This window comes from Engraulis encrasicolus, chromosome 17, assembly GCF_034702125.1.
Source record: "Engraulis encrasicolus isolate BLACKSEA-1 chromosome 17, IST_EnEncr_1.0, whole genome shotgun sequence".
NCBI lineage: Eukaryota > Metazoa > Chordata > Actinopteri > Clupeiformes > Engraulidae > Engraulis > Engraulis encrasicolus.
The window spans coordinates 21282631-21297961 of NC_085873.1; the positions used below are offsets into that span (position 1 = coordinate 21282631).

The 15331-nt window shown below is 41.7% G+C and overlaps 1 long non-coding RNA gene across 2 annotated transcripts; it reads left to right on the plus strand.

Moving 5' to 3' along the window:
* Positions 1-235: 235 nt before the first annotated feature.
* On the plus strand, positions 236-13614 carry LOC134467318 (uncharacterized). 2 transcript variants are annotated; one of them, XR_010038516.1, is made up of 4 exons: positions 236-556; positions 8690-8891; positions 9683-9739; positions 11080-13614. It is a non-coding gene; the product is annotated as an uncharacterized LOC134467318 (long non-coding RNA). The 2 variants fall into 2 exon arrangements; XR_010038517.1 differs by lacking the exon at positions 236-556 and adding an exon at positions 4093-4988.
* The last annotated feature ends 1717 nt before the right edge of the window (positions 13615-15331 follow it).

The window sequence follows — 15331 nt, forward strand, 5'->3', positions numbered from 1 at the left end:
TAACAGGTTATGTTAGCTGTCACCAGGGCTGCTGACAGCTTTGGCTGGGCCCAGGACAAAGTCATCTGAAAGGGCCCAATGCATGCAATGTAATGAGTAGCCAATTCTGGGCCCTCTCTCTCCCTGGGCCCGGGGCAACTTTCCTCTTTATCCCCCCCTGTTGGCACCCCTCCCTGTCACCTCTTTAGTTTTCCTCTTTGATATGGGAGATTGCGGAGGCGTGGGATCAGCTATGGCATTGCAAGGTCAACAGTAGCGCTTGGAGGGAACAGCATTTGTTTACTCTGCACAAAGGTAGTGTATTGAATGGGGAAACAACTTGGTCACGCACGAGATGAAGACTTTCGTAATATTTTTTGGCTAAATGTAGCCCTAATATATCTGGGTTTTTTTTTTGTTATGTCCGAAGTTTGACCAACAGAACAACTTGAAAAGGATTCCAGTTGCTTTACCTTCGTAGAAGAGGATAACTAAAATACGTATGACCTGTTGCGAGGCCATGCTTCTCTCACCAAGATCGAACTGTCCATAGCTGAGGGAGACAAGCTTCACACGTGTAAGTGGCAGATTTATTAATGTGACATTTTAATGCTTTCATGCAGGTTATGTGATCAGAAAATGGCAAAATGAAAAAAAAAGTTTAAAAAAAGATGTTAATAAAGACATATTTTCAACATGCCACAAATCCATTTCAATGACATTTTTAAATATTTATTTTTATTTTAAATAATTGATTTAGTGGTAGGCTAACCTCAGGACAATTGGAACTTATTCAGTTATGCAGTTGGATTTATTTTCATACCAAATTCACGCAACATCATAGTGATTTTGCTGATGAAACAGTATAGGATGAAAAACACATTTCTGAATACTTTTTAAATGTTATTTGCAAACCCTTAGAGTAGAGTAGAGTAGAGTTAGTAGAGTAGAGTAACTTTACACATAGATGAAATACACATAGATGAATGAAATAACATTTCCATAAGATCAAGATATGAACAACCATTCTGACTTAGCGGAAGACATTCCTGCAGAAATGTATTACCCACTGCCTTCCTTGTAGTAATCAATGATTACCTGTGGAAGAATGAACACGACACCTGGTGCGATTCAGTGTGAAGTAAAAATGTATATGCCTACATGCTCCAAAACATTGCAACATAGGCTTTAAAAAAATCATTGATTTCAAAGTGTATTTACCAAGATTGAGCTGATGTGAGACCTGCAACAATTATTGAATTAAATTGATGGCAGCAATCATTGAAAGTGAATGCAAAGAAATACCAAGATAAGAGAATTGTGAATGATTAACATCAGCAATGTCGGGACCACATAACAGTGGATCTCAGTTTGTGAACAGGTGGTATCAAAATGAGAGGATGATGCCTGTGAATTCTGTTATACTTATGAAATGAAATATTTTTAGGAAACACCTTGATTTAAACTAAAGTGTCTACATATGCTGTAGCCTACTGTAAATGTGAACAGTACAGGAGGTGGCCACCCACATGTAGCCTACCTGTACCACTCCACACACCAAGTACCACTCCATACCACACAGCACACCAAGAACCACACCCAGAAGGGTGCATACAAACTGTTCTGTGCAAAAAGGGAAGTCCAGGGGGACTGAAACATTTGTTCTGCACTGCACCTTTTCTTTTCTTTCATGCAGAAAGAATTAAAAAAAAAAAAAACTCCACGTCTATTTCATTTCCTTTTATTTATGACATCTTAGACCTTGGTCAGGAAGGTCTTTCCTGCAGGCCTCTCTGGGTAAGGCTCCTGAGTCCTATTAGTAAATAATCTTCAGAAAAAAAAACTGCTTGATGTGGTCACACTGTGTACAAGACCCCTCCTGTCCTCAGTCTATTGACTCCTGCACCAGGGGCCTATACTAAGAAGCTGGTTCAGGATTAACACCAGCTTAAGGTAAGAGGGAAATCATCTAATAGAGGAGCCTGATGGGCTCCAGACCCTTCGATGAGATGATTTACCTCTTAACTGGAACCAGCATTTTTGTTTAGGCCCCAGAACTAAAAGGATTTTTTAAAAAGGATACTGTGTGAGATTTTTAGTTGTTCATTTCCAGAATTCATGCTGCCCATTCACTAATGTTACCTTTTTCATGAATACTTACCACCACCGTCAAATTCTAAGTAGGCCTATTCATTATGACTGGAAAAATAGCACTTTTCATACATGAAAAGGGGGATCTTCTCCATGATCCGCCATTTTCAATTTCCTAGAATAGCCATTTTTAGCTGCAAAAATGACTGTAATTGGACCATACTAGAAAATATTACTTAGTATACTTCCATGTAAAGATGAAATTTGGCAATAGGGAGCCTAGTTTCAATGAGCAGCATAGTTGCAGTACCTTTTTGACAATTTCCTGCACAGTGTCCCTTTAAAAGGATACTAACTCATTTTCAAAAAAAATCTCTCCTACGGTAAACACCTGTGCTAATGCTTTCCTTGTTCCGCAAGCAAGTTCCAATCCAAACAAGTTGTGACATGTGTTTAGGAGAGAGTTTTTTGTAAATATTTACAAGTTGTGCACAACTCATTTACAAAACAATCTCTCCCAAACACCTGTCGCAACTGTTTACAAATAGCAATCAGCTCTTGCTTGTGGAACAAGGAAGGCATCTGCATGTGATGTTGATGCTGATGCAGTGCTGTGGATAGATAGGTAAAGATTACAGTACATTCTTGTGTAGGCCAGGTGCAGCAGCAGGATTATTATTTGGGGTGTACTGTAAGTAGTAGTGTTGTACCAATACCATTTTTTGGGCCCGATACCGATACCCGATATCTGACTGTGCAGTATCTGCCGATACCGATACCACACCAATACTACTCTGTTTGATATGTATATACAGTATATACATAAAGAGCTGCATAGGCTACTACTTGGATCTAACATCATTGCTATCATGGCTTTGTCAGGCTGCTGCCTACCTTTGTGAACCAGGAAACAGACTAATATTGTACAAATTGAATCCAGTTGAACTTTTGTTTTTATACTTTTTAAAAAACCTCTGATATAAAATAATAATAAGTTTTGAAGGCTGCATTCAAGTGTCCGTGTATGAGCATCTGTAAATGGTATTGGTGCCCTATTTGTTGGTACTCACCGATACTGATAAAACCATTTTAGTGCAGTATCGGGGCCCCGGCCGATACGGTGCAACACTAACTGTAAGCATAACTAGATGACCTAATTTACAGCAAAAACAAAAAAACGCTGATGTAAGAGAATTTCGCATCTGGCCCCAGGGCCGCCATTTGAATAGCCCTGCCCTAGAGGAAGTACGATATCGCACGCATGGCGTGTAGTCGCACACATAGCATTTCTCAGAGCACCTACAAGTACTAAGGCTTCGTCAATCAATTCATTATTTTAAGAGCATCATGCATTTGGTACACACAGCCCACGTAGCTTTCATTTTTTAATTGCTTCATAGCTACTTCACCGCCTAAACTAAACCAGCTACATTGTGCTGAAATACAAAGATAAAACGATGTAGGTGCCATGCATTCCTGCACAAACTGAAGAGGGCAAGTGCTTCATAACTCATCATCATGGAAACATTCTAGAGAAGACTATGTTCTCTAACCTCCAGGTGTATCAACATCCTAATCATAAACCATAAACCAGTCCATCAGGGTGGTGAACGCGTCTGCCCCTCTTTCACCACCCACAACCAGTCAGGAAACTAGAAATATGCACCACCATGCTGCCAGGAATCTGCCCAAGAACGGAAACTTATCCCCCCTCCCGTCTGCCATATTACTTGTTATTACATTATTCGCCACTGCTGCTTTGCAGTAACCCTGTTTCGTTTAATATCAGATCATTTTAGTAGAATGTTTCCTATGTATGCCATATTTACCAAAACTACTAGTAGTAGACCTACAGCATAAAGGGAGATAAGTATATGGCTGTGTAGTGAAATTATGTTCTAATAAATTAAGTTCATATTTTGTTGGCATAGGCCAATTTCACATCACACATTGTGTGCATGTAAAGTTGGCCAGAATAAGGAATAAGGTCTGGTTAGAGAACAGTCTTCTGTAGTATGTTTCCATCATGACGAGTTGTGAAACACTTGCCCTCTTCAGTCTGTGTGCAGGCGTGCATGGCATCTACCTCCACGCCATGTCAGCAGCCATGGCCTAGTGGTGGGCAGCTGTGGCTTAGTGGTGGCGGGCAGCCATGGCCTAGTGGTCTTTCAATCTAGGGGTTGCAGGTTCGAATCCCCACTGACCTCTCCCTTCATCTCCATGCATGGCTGAAGTGCCCTTGAGCAAGGCACCTTACCATACATTGCTCCAGGGACTGTAACCAATACCCTGAAAAATAATAACTGTAAGTCGCTTTTAATAAAATGAAAGCGTCAGCTAAGTGCAATGTAATGCCACATGTGATATAATGTCTCTCAAAGCAACTTCCCTGGATGACCCAGCTATGATTCTCACCTGAGGTACAAGCCTAGACATACATACCTTCCAGGCAAAAAAATGTGCTGCTGGTAGGGTTTGCCTTTCTAAGATAAACTATGTGGAAAAATAGTTTACATTTGTGTCAGCTGTGGTGTAATGGCTTTTTAAAAATACTTTGTGTCAAGCAGAGGGATATCCTTTAACAGTTCCTGTTATCACATCACTTGTCCCATTCCCATCATATCAGATATCACATCACACACGGGTTACTTTCCACCCTGTGTGTAGCGAAAACAAAAAACAAAACTTAAGATCATAGTCACCCATGGCGGGAAAAGGGGCGTAATGGTTAAAAGGGGTTGTCCTTGAGACCTGGAGATCATTGGTTCAGACATTACAAGTGTAAATAGTGGATGTAGCTCTAGTTTTATCATTCATTGTTATGTTTGTTCGTAAGTTGAGTCCAGAGTTTTATTTTTTTGTGTGAACTCCCTTCAACCCTCTGACCGGATGTTTTCATCTGATTACCAACATTTGCTGTAAGTTTTCTCAACTTTTGCAATGTCAGAAAAATGCATTAAATATGCAGTTCAATATATGTTCAGATTATAAAACAATATTTCCTTCTGCAACACACATACAGTATACTACTGTCTGCAAAAAAGTCATTGGTTGTGTCACCATTGTTTTAAATGTTGCATGCAAGTGTTCAACTGGTTATTGATGCATATTGTTATTATAGAGTGTGTGAGTGTGAGTGTGAGTGTGTGTGTGTGTGTGTGTGTGTGTGTGTGTGTGTGTGTGTGTGTGTGTGTGTGTGTGTGTGTGTGTGTGTGTGTGTGTGTGTGTGTGTGTGTGTGTGTGTGTGTGTTTGTGCATTTGTGTGTGTGTCATTTGAGTAGTTTTGAAAGCTAGTACATTGCTTTGAGTGAAAAGCTTCTCAGATCAAGAGGAATGCGGTTGGGAAATGTGTTAACAATTAACTGAGCTAGGCCTCTTTCATGACAAATGTGCCTCCTGCAGCTGCAATGCTATATAATAATAAATTATTTATTTCAAAAGTGACCAATAAGCTATTAAGACTGCAACATTTGCATGGTCTTCCTTCTATGTGAATACAATCGCTTAAAAGCTTTTTTTTTACGTGGCAACATAAAGTCCTCAAGCTCTGTCCTTAGAGTCTACAGAGAATTGTGTGGCTGCATTGACTGGAATGCTATGTGTTCTGCGAGCAGGATATGTTACTAGAGTATAGCATTACATTATTATTATTATATAAGCCTATTGCATTATGGGGATGCTACCCTGCAGTATGCTTAGATGCACAAGCAACCACAACGTAAATAAGTATCACGCTATTATCCCATAGAAGTATACAGTTACAGTCACCCAAAGCATAAATAGGCCTAAGTAGGAATTTGAGCATTATCCAAAACAGGGCCATGCACGTAACAGCTTTTTCCCATGGTTGGACATTTAGCTGTTTCACACTGTGAATAAAAACGGTGTGTGTGTGCCGTGTGTCAATACTTGCATAGCCATTACAAATGACCACACTGATTATATCTCTCCTGATATAATGTGAGCAGGGGCAGACATCACGGGTCTGCAAAGTGAAAATCCAGCCACAATCAGTATTTGCTTAACTCAAGACAATCTAACAAACCAGCAGTTCCAAGTGACCAAACCAATTCAGCCAGGTTGAAGAGCTAAATTAGCCCGTTCAGACACAGCCTTATAAATGTGTTGTTGCCAGAATGACATTGACCAAGTCGTAGTGCATTACTAAAGGCCCTATGTTACTGTATGTCTCACAGTGTAGTAGGCCTACTATGGTAGTTAAAGGATAACTTCTGCTAATTTCGACATGCAGTTGTAATGCTCACACTACCCTGGACTTGTCAGTACCTGATTTTTCCCCCCAGCTTTTTCCGAGATCCTGGTCATTGTAATGGGGACAGAGTTTGTTTACATTTCAAAAAGACATCTTGATTTATTCCAAATAACATCCAAAAGTGTATGCAACATCAGCAGACAACAAGCAAACAGTGATACCTTTTGGGATAATATTTGAAGAAGGCCTATATGTTAAGAAGGTTTTTAATGTAAACAAAGTCTTCCCCCATTAAGCCCTCGGCACGCTTGCTGCGAGCCGCAAATTACATGAGTCAGCGCGGGCAACCAACTGCACATGCTTGCTTTAAAAGCAGTAGAGACTGTAAACAAAACAAAATAAGGACTCCCCGGGCGATACGAGACGATAGGCCTACTGCTACTTCTGTATTTGCACGCTCCTTTGTGAAAGTGCAATGGGGAAGTATGATCGCAAATCGAATGTTTGTAATTTCAGACAAGCTCGAGACAGTCTTGAAAAGCTGCCGCCATCGTCGTTTTCCCTAGAAGCACTCGTATGGAACTGTGCAGTCTTTCCTGCGATCGCCCCCAGCGAGTTTGACGATATTGCACCTAACGCACTTGTTTGGTTGTTAGTATCTAACACGTGTAAAATTGACATGAATTGTGCACGCTAACGCGTTCATGAACGAATCATGCACGCACTCGCGTGTCCTACAGCAAGCATACCACCAGCCTTAGCTCAGATCTCGGAAAGGGCTGAGCCGAAAAATGTAGCATCACCGGGTACTACTGACAAGTCAAGAGTAGCATGAGCAATACAACAGCATATTGATATTGGCAGAAGTGCTCCTTTAACTTTTCAATGACTATTACAGCGTACCAGTGGTGTAGTCTACGTAGAACGCGGGTATACGGAGTATACCCACTTCTAAATTTCAGGGATTTCCGTATACCCACTTAAAATTGATTGATCCATTGTTTTGAATAGCACAAATATATACAGTATACCCACTTAAAAAAATGCTCAAATATACAGTATATCCACTTCAAAAAAGTAGACTACACCGCTGCAGCGTGCCACTGGAGGTAAGGCATGTATTATAGGGCAACTGAAATCACCTGTGTCAGCAGCACGGGCAGGAGGAATGTCTGGCTTTCAATCAGGACTTTTACTTTCTTAAACCAGTTTACCCGCCGCCCCTGTCCCTGCCCGTGAGCCAGGGACGCCACCAGGGCCAGCACTAGGCATAGGCAGACCAGGCGGTCACCTAGGCCGGCAAATGTCTTGGGGACGCCAAGTCCCACAGAATTAGAACACTAAGCAAAATAAAGCATTAGGCTTTATATTGACAATTATTTTTAATGGGCACTCAGTAGGCTACATATGTAGATAGTAGATCAGCTGTGCTCTATCAGACGTATGACACTATGTTTACACATGGCAATTTCTAATTCCACCAAAAGCAAAGAGGGGTGCTCGCTTAGCCTAGGGCACCAAATTGACTACAACAGGCCCTGGTCGCCACGCTTGGTTGCCATGCTGCCATTCTATTCTGCTGCTGTCACCTCTCCCCTGATCCCATGTAGCCGCGTCACGGAACATACCACGACAGGCTGTCAACTGGCTGAGTGACAACAAGTTGACAAGTTTCCATTGTTTTTGACAAGTTTCCATTGTTTTTAAAAAGTCAATAGCAGCTCAATTTATCTCATCTAATCCTCATCTTATCTCATCTAAACAGCTCGTCTTGCCCCACCTTGCTGTGTGTCTTATTGCAAATCTATATCCTTTATTTCCTTTATCACCCCCAACAGGGTCAAGCAAACCTACTAACCTTTTTGTTGAGTCACCATTAGATTAGTGATAAATAACATGAACACAAGCACAATCGAGGAAGAAGTTCTTTATTGTCACTGCAAGTACTATACAGTAAGATGTTGGAGCAGTCCACAGATGCATAGAGAAGCTACAGGCCTAGTAGTGTGCAGATGGGGTCGCTGGCAGGCCTATTCAGTATTTGCTGAAAAAGCACTCAATTACATCATAACAACATTGGTATGACAGTACTGGTATGGGAGCCTTAAGTAAGAGATCAAGACATAGCCATTACAATTTTGGTGACAGTAAGGTTATTTCATAGGCTCTGCGCTAAGGGGTTAATGGGGGGGGGGGGGTATAATAAAAATACAGAGAACATCGTATCAACGGCACACTTGTCTTATCTTGCTTTTTGTCTTATTTTAGGCTGTACTTACCTGTACACCAACACAGCACCCCGCGGAAGAGAAGGTCTATGTCGCCTACCTGTATGGGCATGATGGGTAATCTGTGTCTCATCTAAACGGCACATCTCATCTTACCTTGCTATGTGCCTTATTTTAGGCTGCACTTACCTGTATAGGAGCATCCACACAGGACAGCACCCCACAGAGGAGGACGTCTAGACACAAGAAATCAAGTCTATGTACCTGTATAGGCATGATGGGGATCCAGACTCAGGACCTCCAGACGGGAGCCATGGGGCTCAGCCAAGTCGCACACTCAGACAACGGGACAGGATTCTCTTGTAGAGAGCGACATAAAGGTGTGTGTGTGTGTGTGTGTGTGTGTGTGTGTGTGTGTGTGTGTGTGTGTGTGTGTGTGTGTGTGTGTGTGTGTGTGTGTGTGTGTGTGTGTGTGTGTGTGTGTGTGTGTGTGTGTGTGTGTGTGTGTGTGTGTGTGTGTGTGTGTGTGTGTTGCTTAAAGGTGTCCCTGTGCCTCACTCACTGTCCTGCAATTGGTTAACGGTTGTCATGCTATACCAGCAGATGCCCACAGGGTGTCACTATTTGCCATTTTATTTCGATTTCTCATCCATGACCTTGTTGAAGTCAACCGTGGCCCGCTACCTACAGGATTTATCACAGCAAGTGAGACGTTTTTTAGCCACCTGACTGACTGCCAATATTGTCTCAGTCTGACGTAGAGTAGCCAAGGCCAAAATAAAGCAGAAAATGACTCATGTGGAATCCTTGCAAACAGGAAGTTTGAAGTTGGATGATCGAAGTTCCATTGAAGGAAAATCATGCAGTAATTGTTATTTTGAAAACAACAAAAACAACCCCAAAATGTGTTAATTTCCCATGTTTTTTGTGTGCTTCCTGAATTGATAAGCAGACTGGAGCAATCGGTTTAATTTAAGTTAGAGTTAGGGTCTTGCATTAGATGTGCTAAGATGACAGATCGTGTCTGATGAACGAGGCATTGACTGAGCAGCACTGATGCTGTATATACAGTGCATGGTGTCTTTCACGGTCGGATGTTCTGTTCAGTCAGATAGTTGAGTAGAAGAGTAAGAGATTCTGTAGTAAGGTGTGTCTTCCTTTTCCACGACAGATGAGAAACGTCCTCTTGAGAGACTTTCCAGTGCAGATGTGACCTTGGTACCGAACCGTAAGTCATACGGCACAGTACATGTGAATTACATCACATTCAACAGAACATATTTTCATGTTGATGGATATTGATTTATAATTATGATGATGGTTTTCTTCACTTAAGGTGATACTGTCCCATTTTTTGAAATAAGCTTCTTTTACACCTCTCCTTAAGTTAAATGATTGAGTTTTACCTTTCTCCTGTACTTCCTGCCGTTCTCTGAGTATGGCAGTGCAAATTTTACCTTCAAGCTAGCCATTAACATTGAGTCCTATGAGACCTTCTGGCGGCTAACTGGTCTCATAGGACGCGATGTTAACTGCTAGCCGAGAGGTAAAATTTGCACTGCCATACTCAGAGAATGGTTGAAAGTACAGGAGAAAAGTCAAACTCAATCATCTAACTCACGGAGAGGTGTAAAATAAACTTATGTCCAAAATCGGGACAGTATCACTTTAATATATTCCATAATGCTCGCCATTCCACAAGTGAAACATTGAAATAGTCATTGAAAACATAACTACACTAGTGCTACAGTACTATGACATAATACAGGGCCTTTAGTACTAGGAGGCTGTTCCAATCTTCGTACTTTCCGCCCTTCCCGCACTGTGTTTGGGTACGCAGGGCGGTTCCATTTCTAATCGCGGCGGTGAAGTGTACTGTAAACTACCCGGATAACGCCCTCAAACCGGCCATTTTTTGAAGTGTGCAGTTATGTACACTTTTCGCACTCAACGGCCGCCATGTTTGTTACGTAGTTTCCTCTCTGGTTGAGTGTCAGATTGGTCAAACTGCCGAATCTCTGTGATGACAGCATAGCTTTGATTCCAAAGACAATAGCCATGTGTATAAGGGAAAGGGGTAACTTTTAAAAATGGTCAACATAAGGAACAGTGTCTTCCATGATTAATTGTATATTGGCGGTTGGTAAACTCTGATGACACGCGACAACCGTCATTTCCGTGAAGTGTATCAGACAGAACGTGAATTGGACCTGCACTTCACCCTCAAATTTAGCCGTTAAGTTGAGGGTGGAAAGTGCACTGTATCACAGTACACAGTGCAGAGTGTGGAGAATGGAACACGCTCCAGGTCTTGGTCATTGTCATTCTGGTAATAGCACATTTATAACGTTGTGTCTAAACGGTTTAAAACATGATTTTCTCTCTCCCATCTCCCCTCATTTCTCTGTCTTCTCCCCTAATCTCTCTGCCTCTCTCTCTCCCCTTCTCCCCTCATCTCTGCATCTCTCTATTCTCTCTCTCTCCCTTCTCCCCTCATCTTCTCTCTCTCTCTCTCTCTCTCTCTCTCTCTCTCTCTCTCTCTCTCTCTCTCTCTCTCTCTCTCTGCAGTGCTGGGGCGTCAGATCAGCACAGAGCCTCCTGATCCAGAGGGGGCGCCACCTGTGGAGACAGACGATGCCGAAGACACCAGGAGGAACATGAAGCGCTTTCACACTTGGTCCCTTTGAGACATTTAAACCATCTCAGACTAGTGACATATTCTGTGTATGTCAATAGTAGCCTACACAATAGGGGTCATTTTTGATTGGTCATTGTGCTGGCCAAGGTAGTACAGCTATGAAGGGAGAGCTACTAGATTTTCATGCTAGTTAGGCTCCCCTTCAGCCAGACCTTAGCCTTAAGGCTTATTTAGCTTTTATTTAGTCAGGACAGTCGAAGACAGAGAGAGAGAGAGAGAGAGAGAGAGAGAGAGAGAGAGAGAGAGAGAGAGAGAGAGAGAGAGAGAGAGAGAGAGAGAGAGAGAGAGAGAGAGAGAGAGAGAGAGAGAGAAGGAAGGATCGGGATATTACCTTGGGCTGGATTCGAACCCGGGTCCCCAGCCCACTGAGCCACGATGCCTCCTACTTTGCCAACGTTGTCACTGTGTTCCCTTCAGCTGGTGTGGGGATGGGGATCTCTTCTTCATTGTATCTCAGTGTGTAAGTACAGTTATAGATGTTGTTGTCCCCCTCTAACTCTAGATAAGTCACAAGCTACATCTCTGGTTGAGAGCGTAGACTGTTTTTACTGCATAGACCCTGATGACCAGCCTCATGAGCTCAGGTGGGATGACAAGAGGGGGTGTAGAGGAGAAATCAGAACCAGAGGGAATCATGTTGGTGTTGCTTTCCTTAGTAACGGGATGTTGCTTTCCTTAGTAACGGGATGCTGCTTTCCTTAGTAACGGGATGTTGCTTTCCTTAGTAACGGGATGTTGCTTTCCTTAGTAACGGGATGCTGCTTTCCTTAGTAACAGGATGCTGCTTAACGGGATGCTAGCGATGCTACTGTACGGTTCTTTTCTTGTGAAGAGACACATTTTAAACTGTGGCCATTTGTAACTTTTTATACTGCATTAACACTCCTTGTAAGATTTCTGTGTCATTAGCCCAGTTGATTTATAATAGTAGCCTAATATTTTATAATATATTATAATAATTTATCTGCCAAATTATTTGATTCCGTTTCAGAGCATCTTGGTATGTTCTTTTTGGAAGGCTGCTTTCTTGCCTGTCTATATCTTATAAAATATAATAATATGATATATGTATAAAAATGTTTGACACCAGTAACATCAGACACAATGACTGTATTTAAGATGTCAAGATATTCAGTTCTTTTAAAAGGTGTTTTCTATATGTCCATGTGTGTTCGGGAGTTGACTTTATATTAATTCAGTAAGACAAATTGTCACACTTCATTTACTGTAAATTAAGTTTTTATTATGTGCAGATTGGAGCCACATAACATTTTTTTTTTCAACAAGTTACTGTACGACACTTAGCTATGAAACATTTTAATCAATACATAAAACACAGTCACTTAAATACTATATATAAGAAGTTCTATTCTGGCAGGGGTTTTACCTTTTAGAAGAAGTGGTTCGGGTTTTGTGTTTCCAAGATATTATGGATATCATATCCCTCTATGTTATCTTGCTTTCAACAAGCTGAGAGGCACCTGTACCCCAGTGAGAGGGAGGTCTGTCCAATAGCCATAATGGCTAATACAAGATGCTCCAGTATAACCCAGTGTGATACTGGATGAAAATGTTTTCCATTAACTGTGCATGCATAGTATGTTTCATTGAGCTTTTGTAGAAAATATGAATAAAAAAGAAAAGAAAAATGACATTCCGTTCAGACATTCCGTCAGAACCCAGACAAGAAACCGATCACCTGTCCCTTGACTGGCTATTTGAATTATTTAGAAGTAGGTGTACAGTACTGTATGTGTGAAGTCCACTGTGCCTCTAATGCCTCTTTTCCATTGCCGGTTTTCTGGTAGGCCTACATTTTGACCAAGCGCGACTCGGCCGCCACGTTTTGCTTTATGATTGAGCTGTGTCATGCCTATTCGAAAATCTTTGTCGAGATGTAGGCATACCAGAAATCCGGCAGTGGAAAAGAGGCATAAGTTCTTCCTGGAAGAATGGGTGTCTGTTCTTCCTGGTAGAGTGGTGGACGTTCTTCCTCTTCCTGATGGTTGTGGAAGCTGCAAACATGATAGTCCCCCTTAGGTTTGGGGTTTTGTCTTTACTGTCACCCCTGAAAGCTTTTACAAAGGGATGAAGGATGTGCATAACACCTGACCTTAATCTTTATTTTCTAGAAATACAGATGTATTTGGAAATGTGTTCCACCAGCCATTTGTTTTTGGTTTGTATATCTGTAGAAAAATGATTCGTTTGTAACCTGTGTTACTACAAATACAGTAATTCTGTGCAAAGAAAATATGTGTAAAATCATGATTTCGGTTGTATGTAACCACACTACATGATGGAAAATAGCTAAGCAGTAGTTTCTTTGTGCATATTAAAACGTTTTTCCAACTTACACCTGTGGTGCAACTGCCAAAATCAATAAATTAAAAATGAACAACAAATGTGCTATGCTGCATTCTTTTTCGCCCACAATGTATCATCCAAGTCATTCATACAATAGTTCATTCACATTATGAAAACCATTTCACTGTTTAAAAAAATCAGAAACACAGGCTATAGGCTATGGCTGCGACCTAAGGCCCCCACAGGCAAGATATGGCTGCAGCCTAGGGCCGCACAGGCTATATGGCTGCAACCTAGGGCCCCCACAGGCTAGATATGGCTGCAGCCTAGGGGCCCCCACAGGCTAGATATGGCTGTAGCCTAGGGCCCCCACTTGCCAGTGGGCCCCCACAGGCTAGATATGGCTGCAGCTTAGGGGGCCCCTGATTGGCCAAAAGTTAAAAAAGAAGAATTATGACAAGATGAAATATTGAAAAATTCATCTGTCGTGTTGAGTACAATTGGTAGACATGTTATCCTTAATTCGTAGCTTGTAATTACGACAATATGTAAATGTGTCATAAAATTTGCCTTCCGGGGCCCCCACAATAACCTTTAAGCTTAGCCTAGGGTCCCCGACCCTGACTGGGGGGGGGGGGACCAATGACATCTCCCCCTTCTGTCCGAGTTTGGAGAGGGAGGCACTATAGAACCTTTAGTTTGCCATGGCAACCCCTTGGAGTTCTCTGAGGAACCTAAACGTTCACAGAGGAAGCTACACTAAATTAGTTCTATCTAGAACCCTAACGCTTTCCTGAAGGTTCCGCAGACTACCCGGATCTCATGTTGGCTATGATTATGTCCTCGTTTGTAAGTCGCTTTGGTTATAAAGTGTCTGTCACATGCAATGTAATGTAATGTAATAATAATATTCTTTGAGGAGTGTTCAGAACGTTCATATTGCCACTGTATGGAGGAGCCCTGTTCCCTGATACGATATCAGTCCCAAACGGCAAAACATAGGCTTAAATAATACAACATTTTGACGTTGCAGTTTATGAATGGATTTCTCCATCTGCTCTCTGACCATAGCCCATCCCTCATCTGTCACACCAATAAGAACCAAACTACGACTGCACAGTGGAGTGGGAATCAACTTGTACTGTGTGAGTTTTATGTGGTTTCATGCCTTCTGGTCTTTGGAGGAGAAACTTCTAGGACCGATGTGACTGTGCTGTGTCTGCTGTATTAACATCGCATTTCTTGCCCATTTATAAACATTGGTAAACATTTTGTTGATAATTAGTTCATTATATATAATTATTAGCAGAACTTAGTATAATCACTGGAAATGACAGCATTACCATCAAGCCACAAGTGATTATAGGACGGCATTAAATTGCAGTTTTGCACTCTGGTGAATTTTATATTTATTTTAAAGTACTTTATAAGTACATTTGATGATGTTTTGTTTGCTCCCATAGACTTGTATTGCTACGCTTTATTTGGCTATACTGTTAAACTAGGCAATGCAAACACATAGACGAAAAATCCCATGTATTCTCATATTTTACTGGAACTTAACCACATACAGTATGAGCAATTTCTTCAAATGAGGTGGGACTGTTCCTTTAAGTCTTGCCGCCCATCAGCAGGCGGTTGTGTCTGTACCACATTGATAAGAAGGTCTGTCAACCTCTTTCTTGTAGTGAGTCTTGTCAGCCCATGGTGAGGATCGCCATTCGAGCTGTATCATCTGCAAACTTCCAAAAGCCGGGTTTCTGCTAATAGGTTTTCGTGCAACCTTATGTCAGCAGGGTGAAGAACAAAGGACTG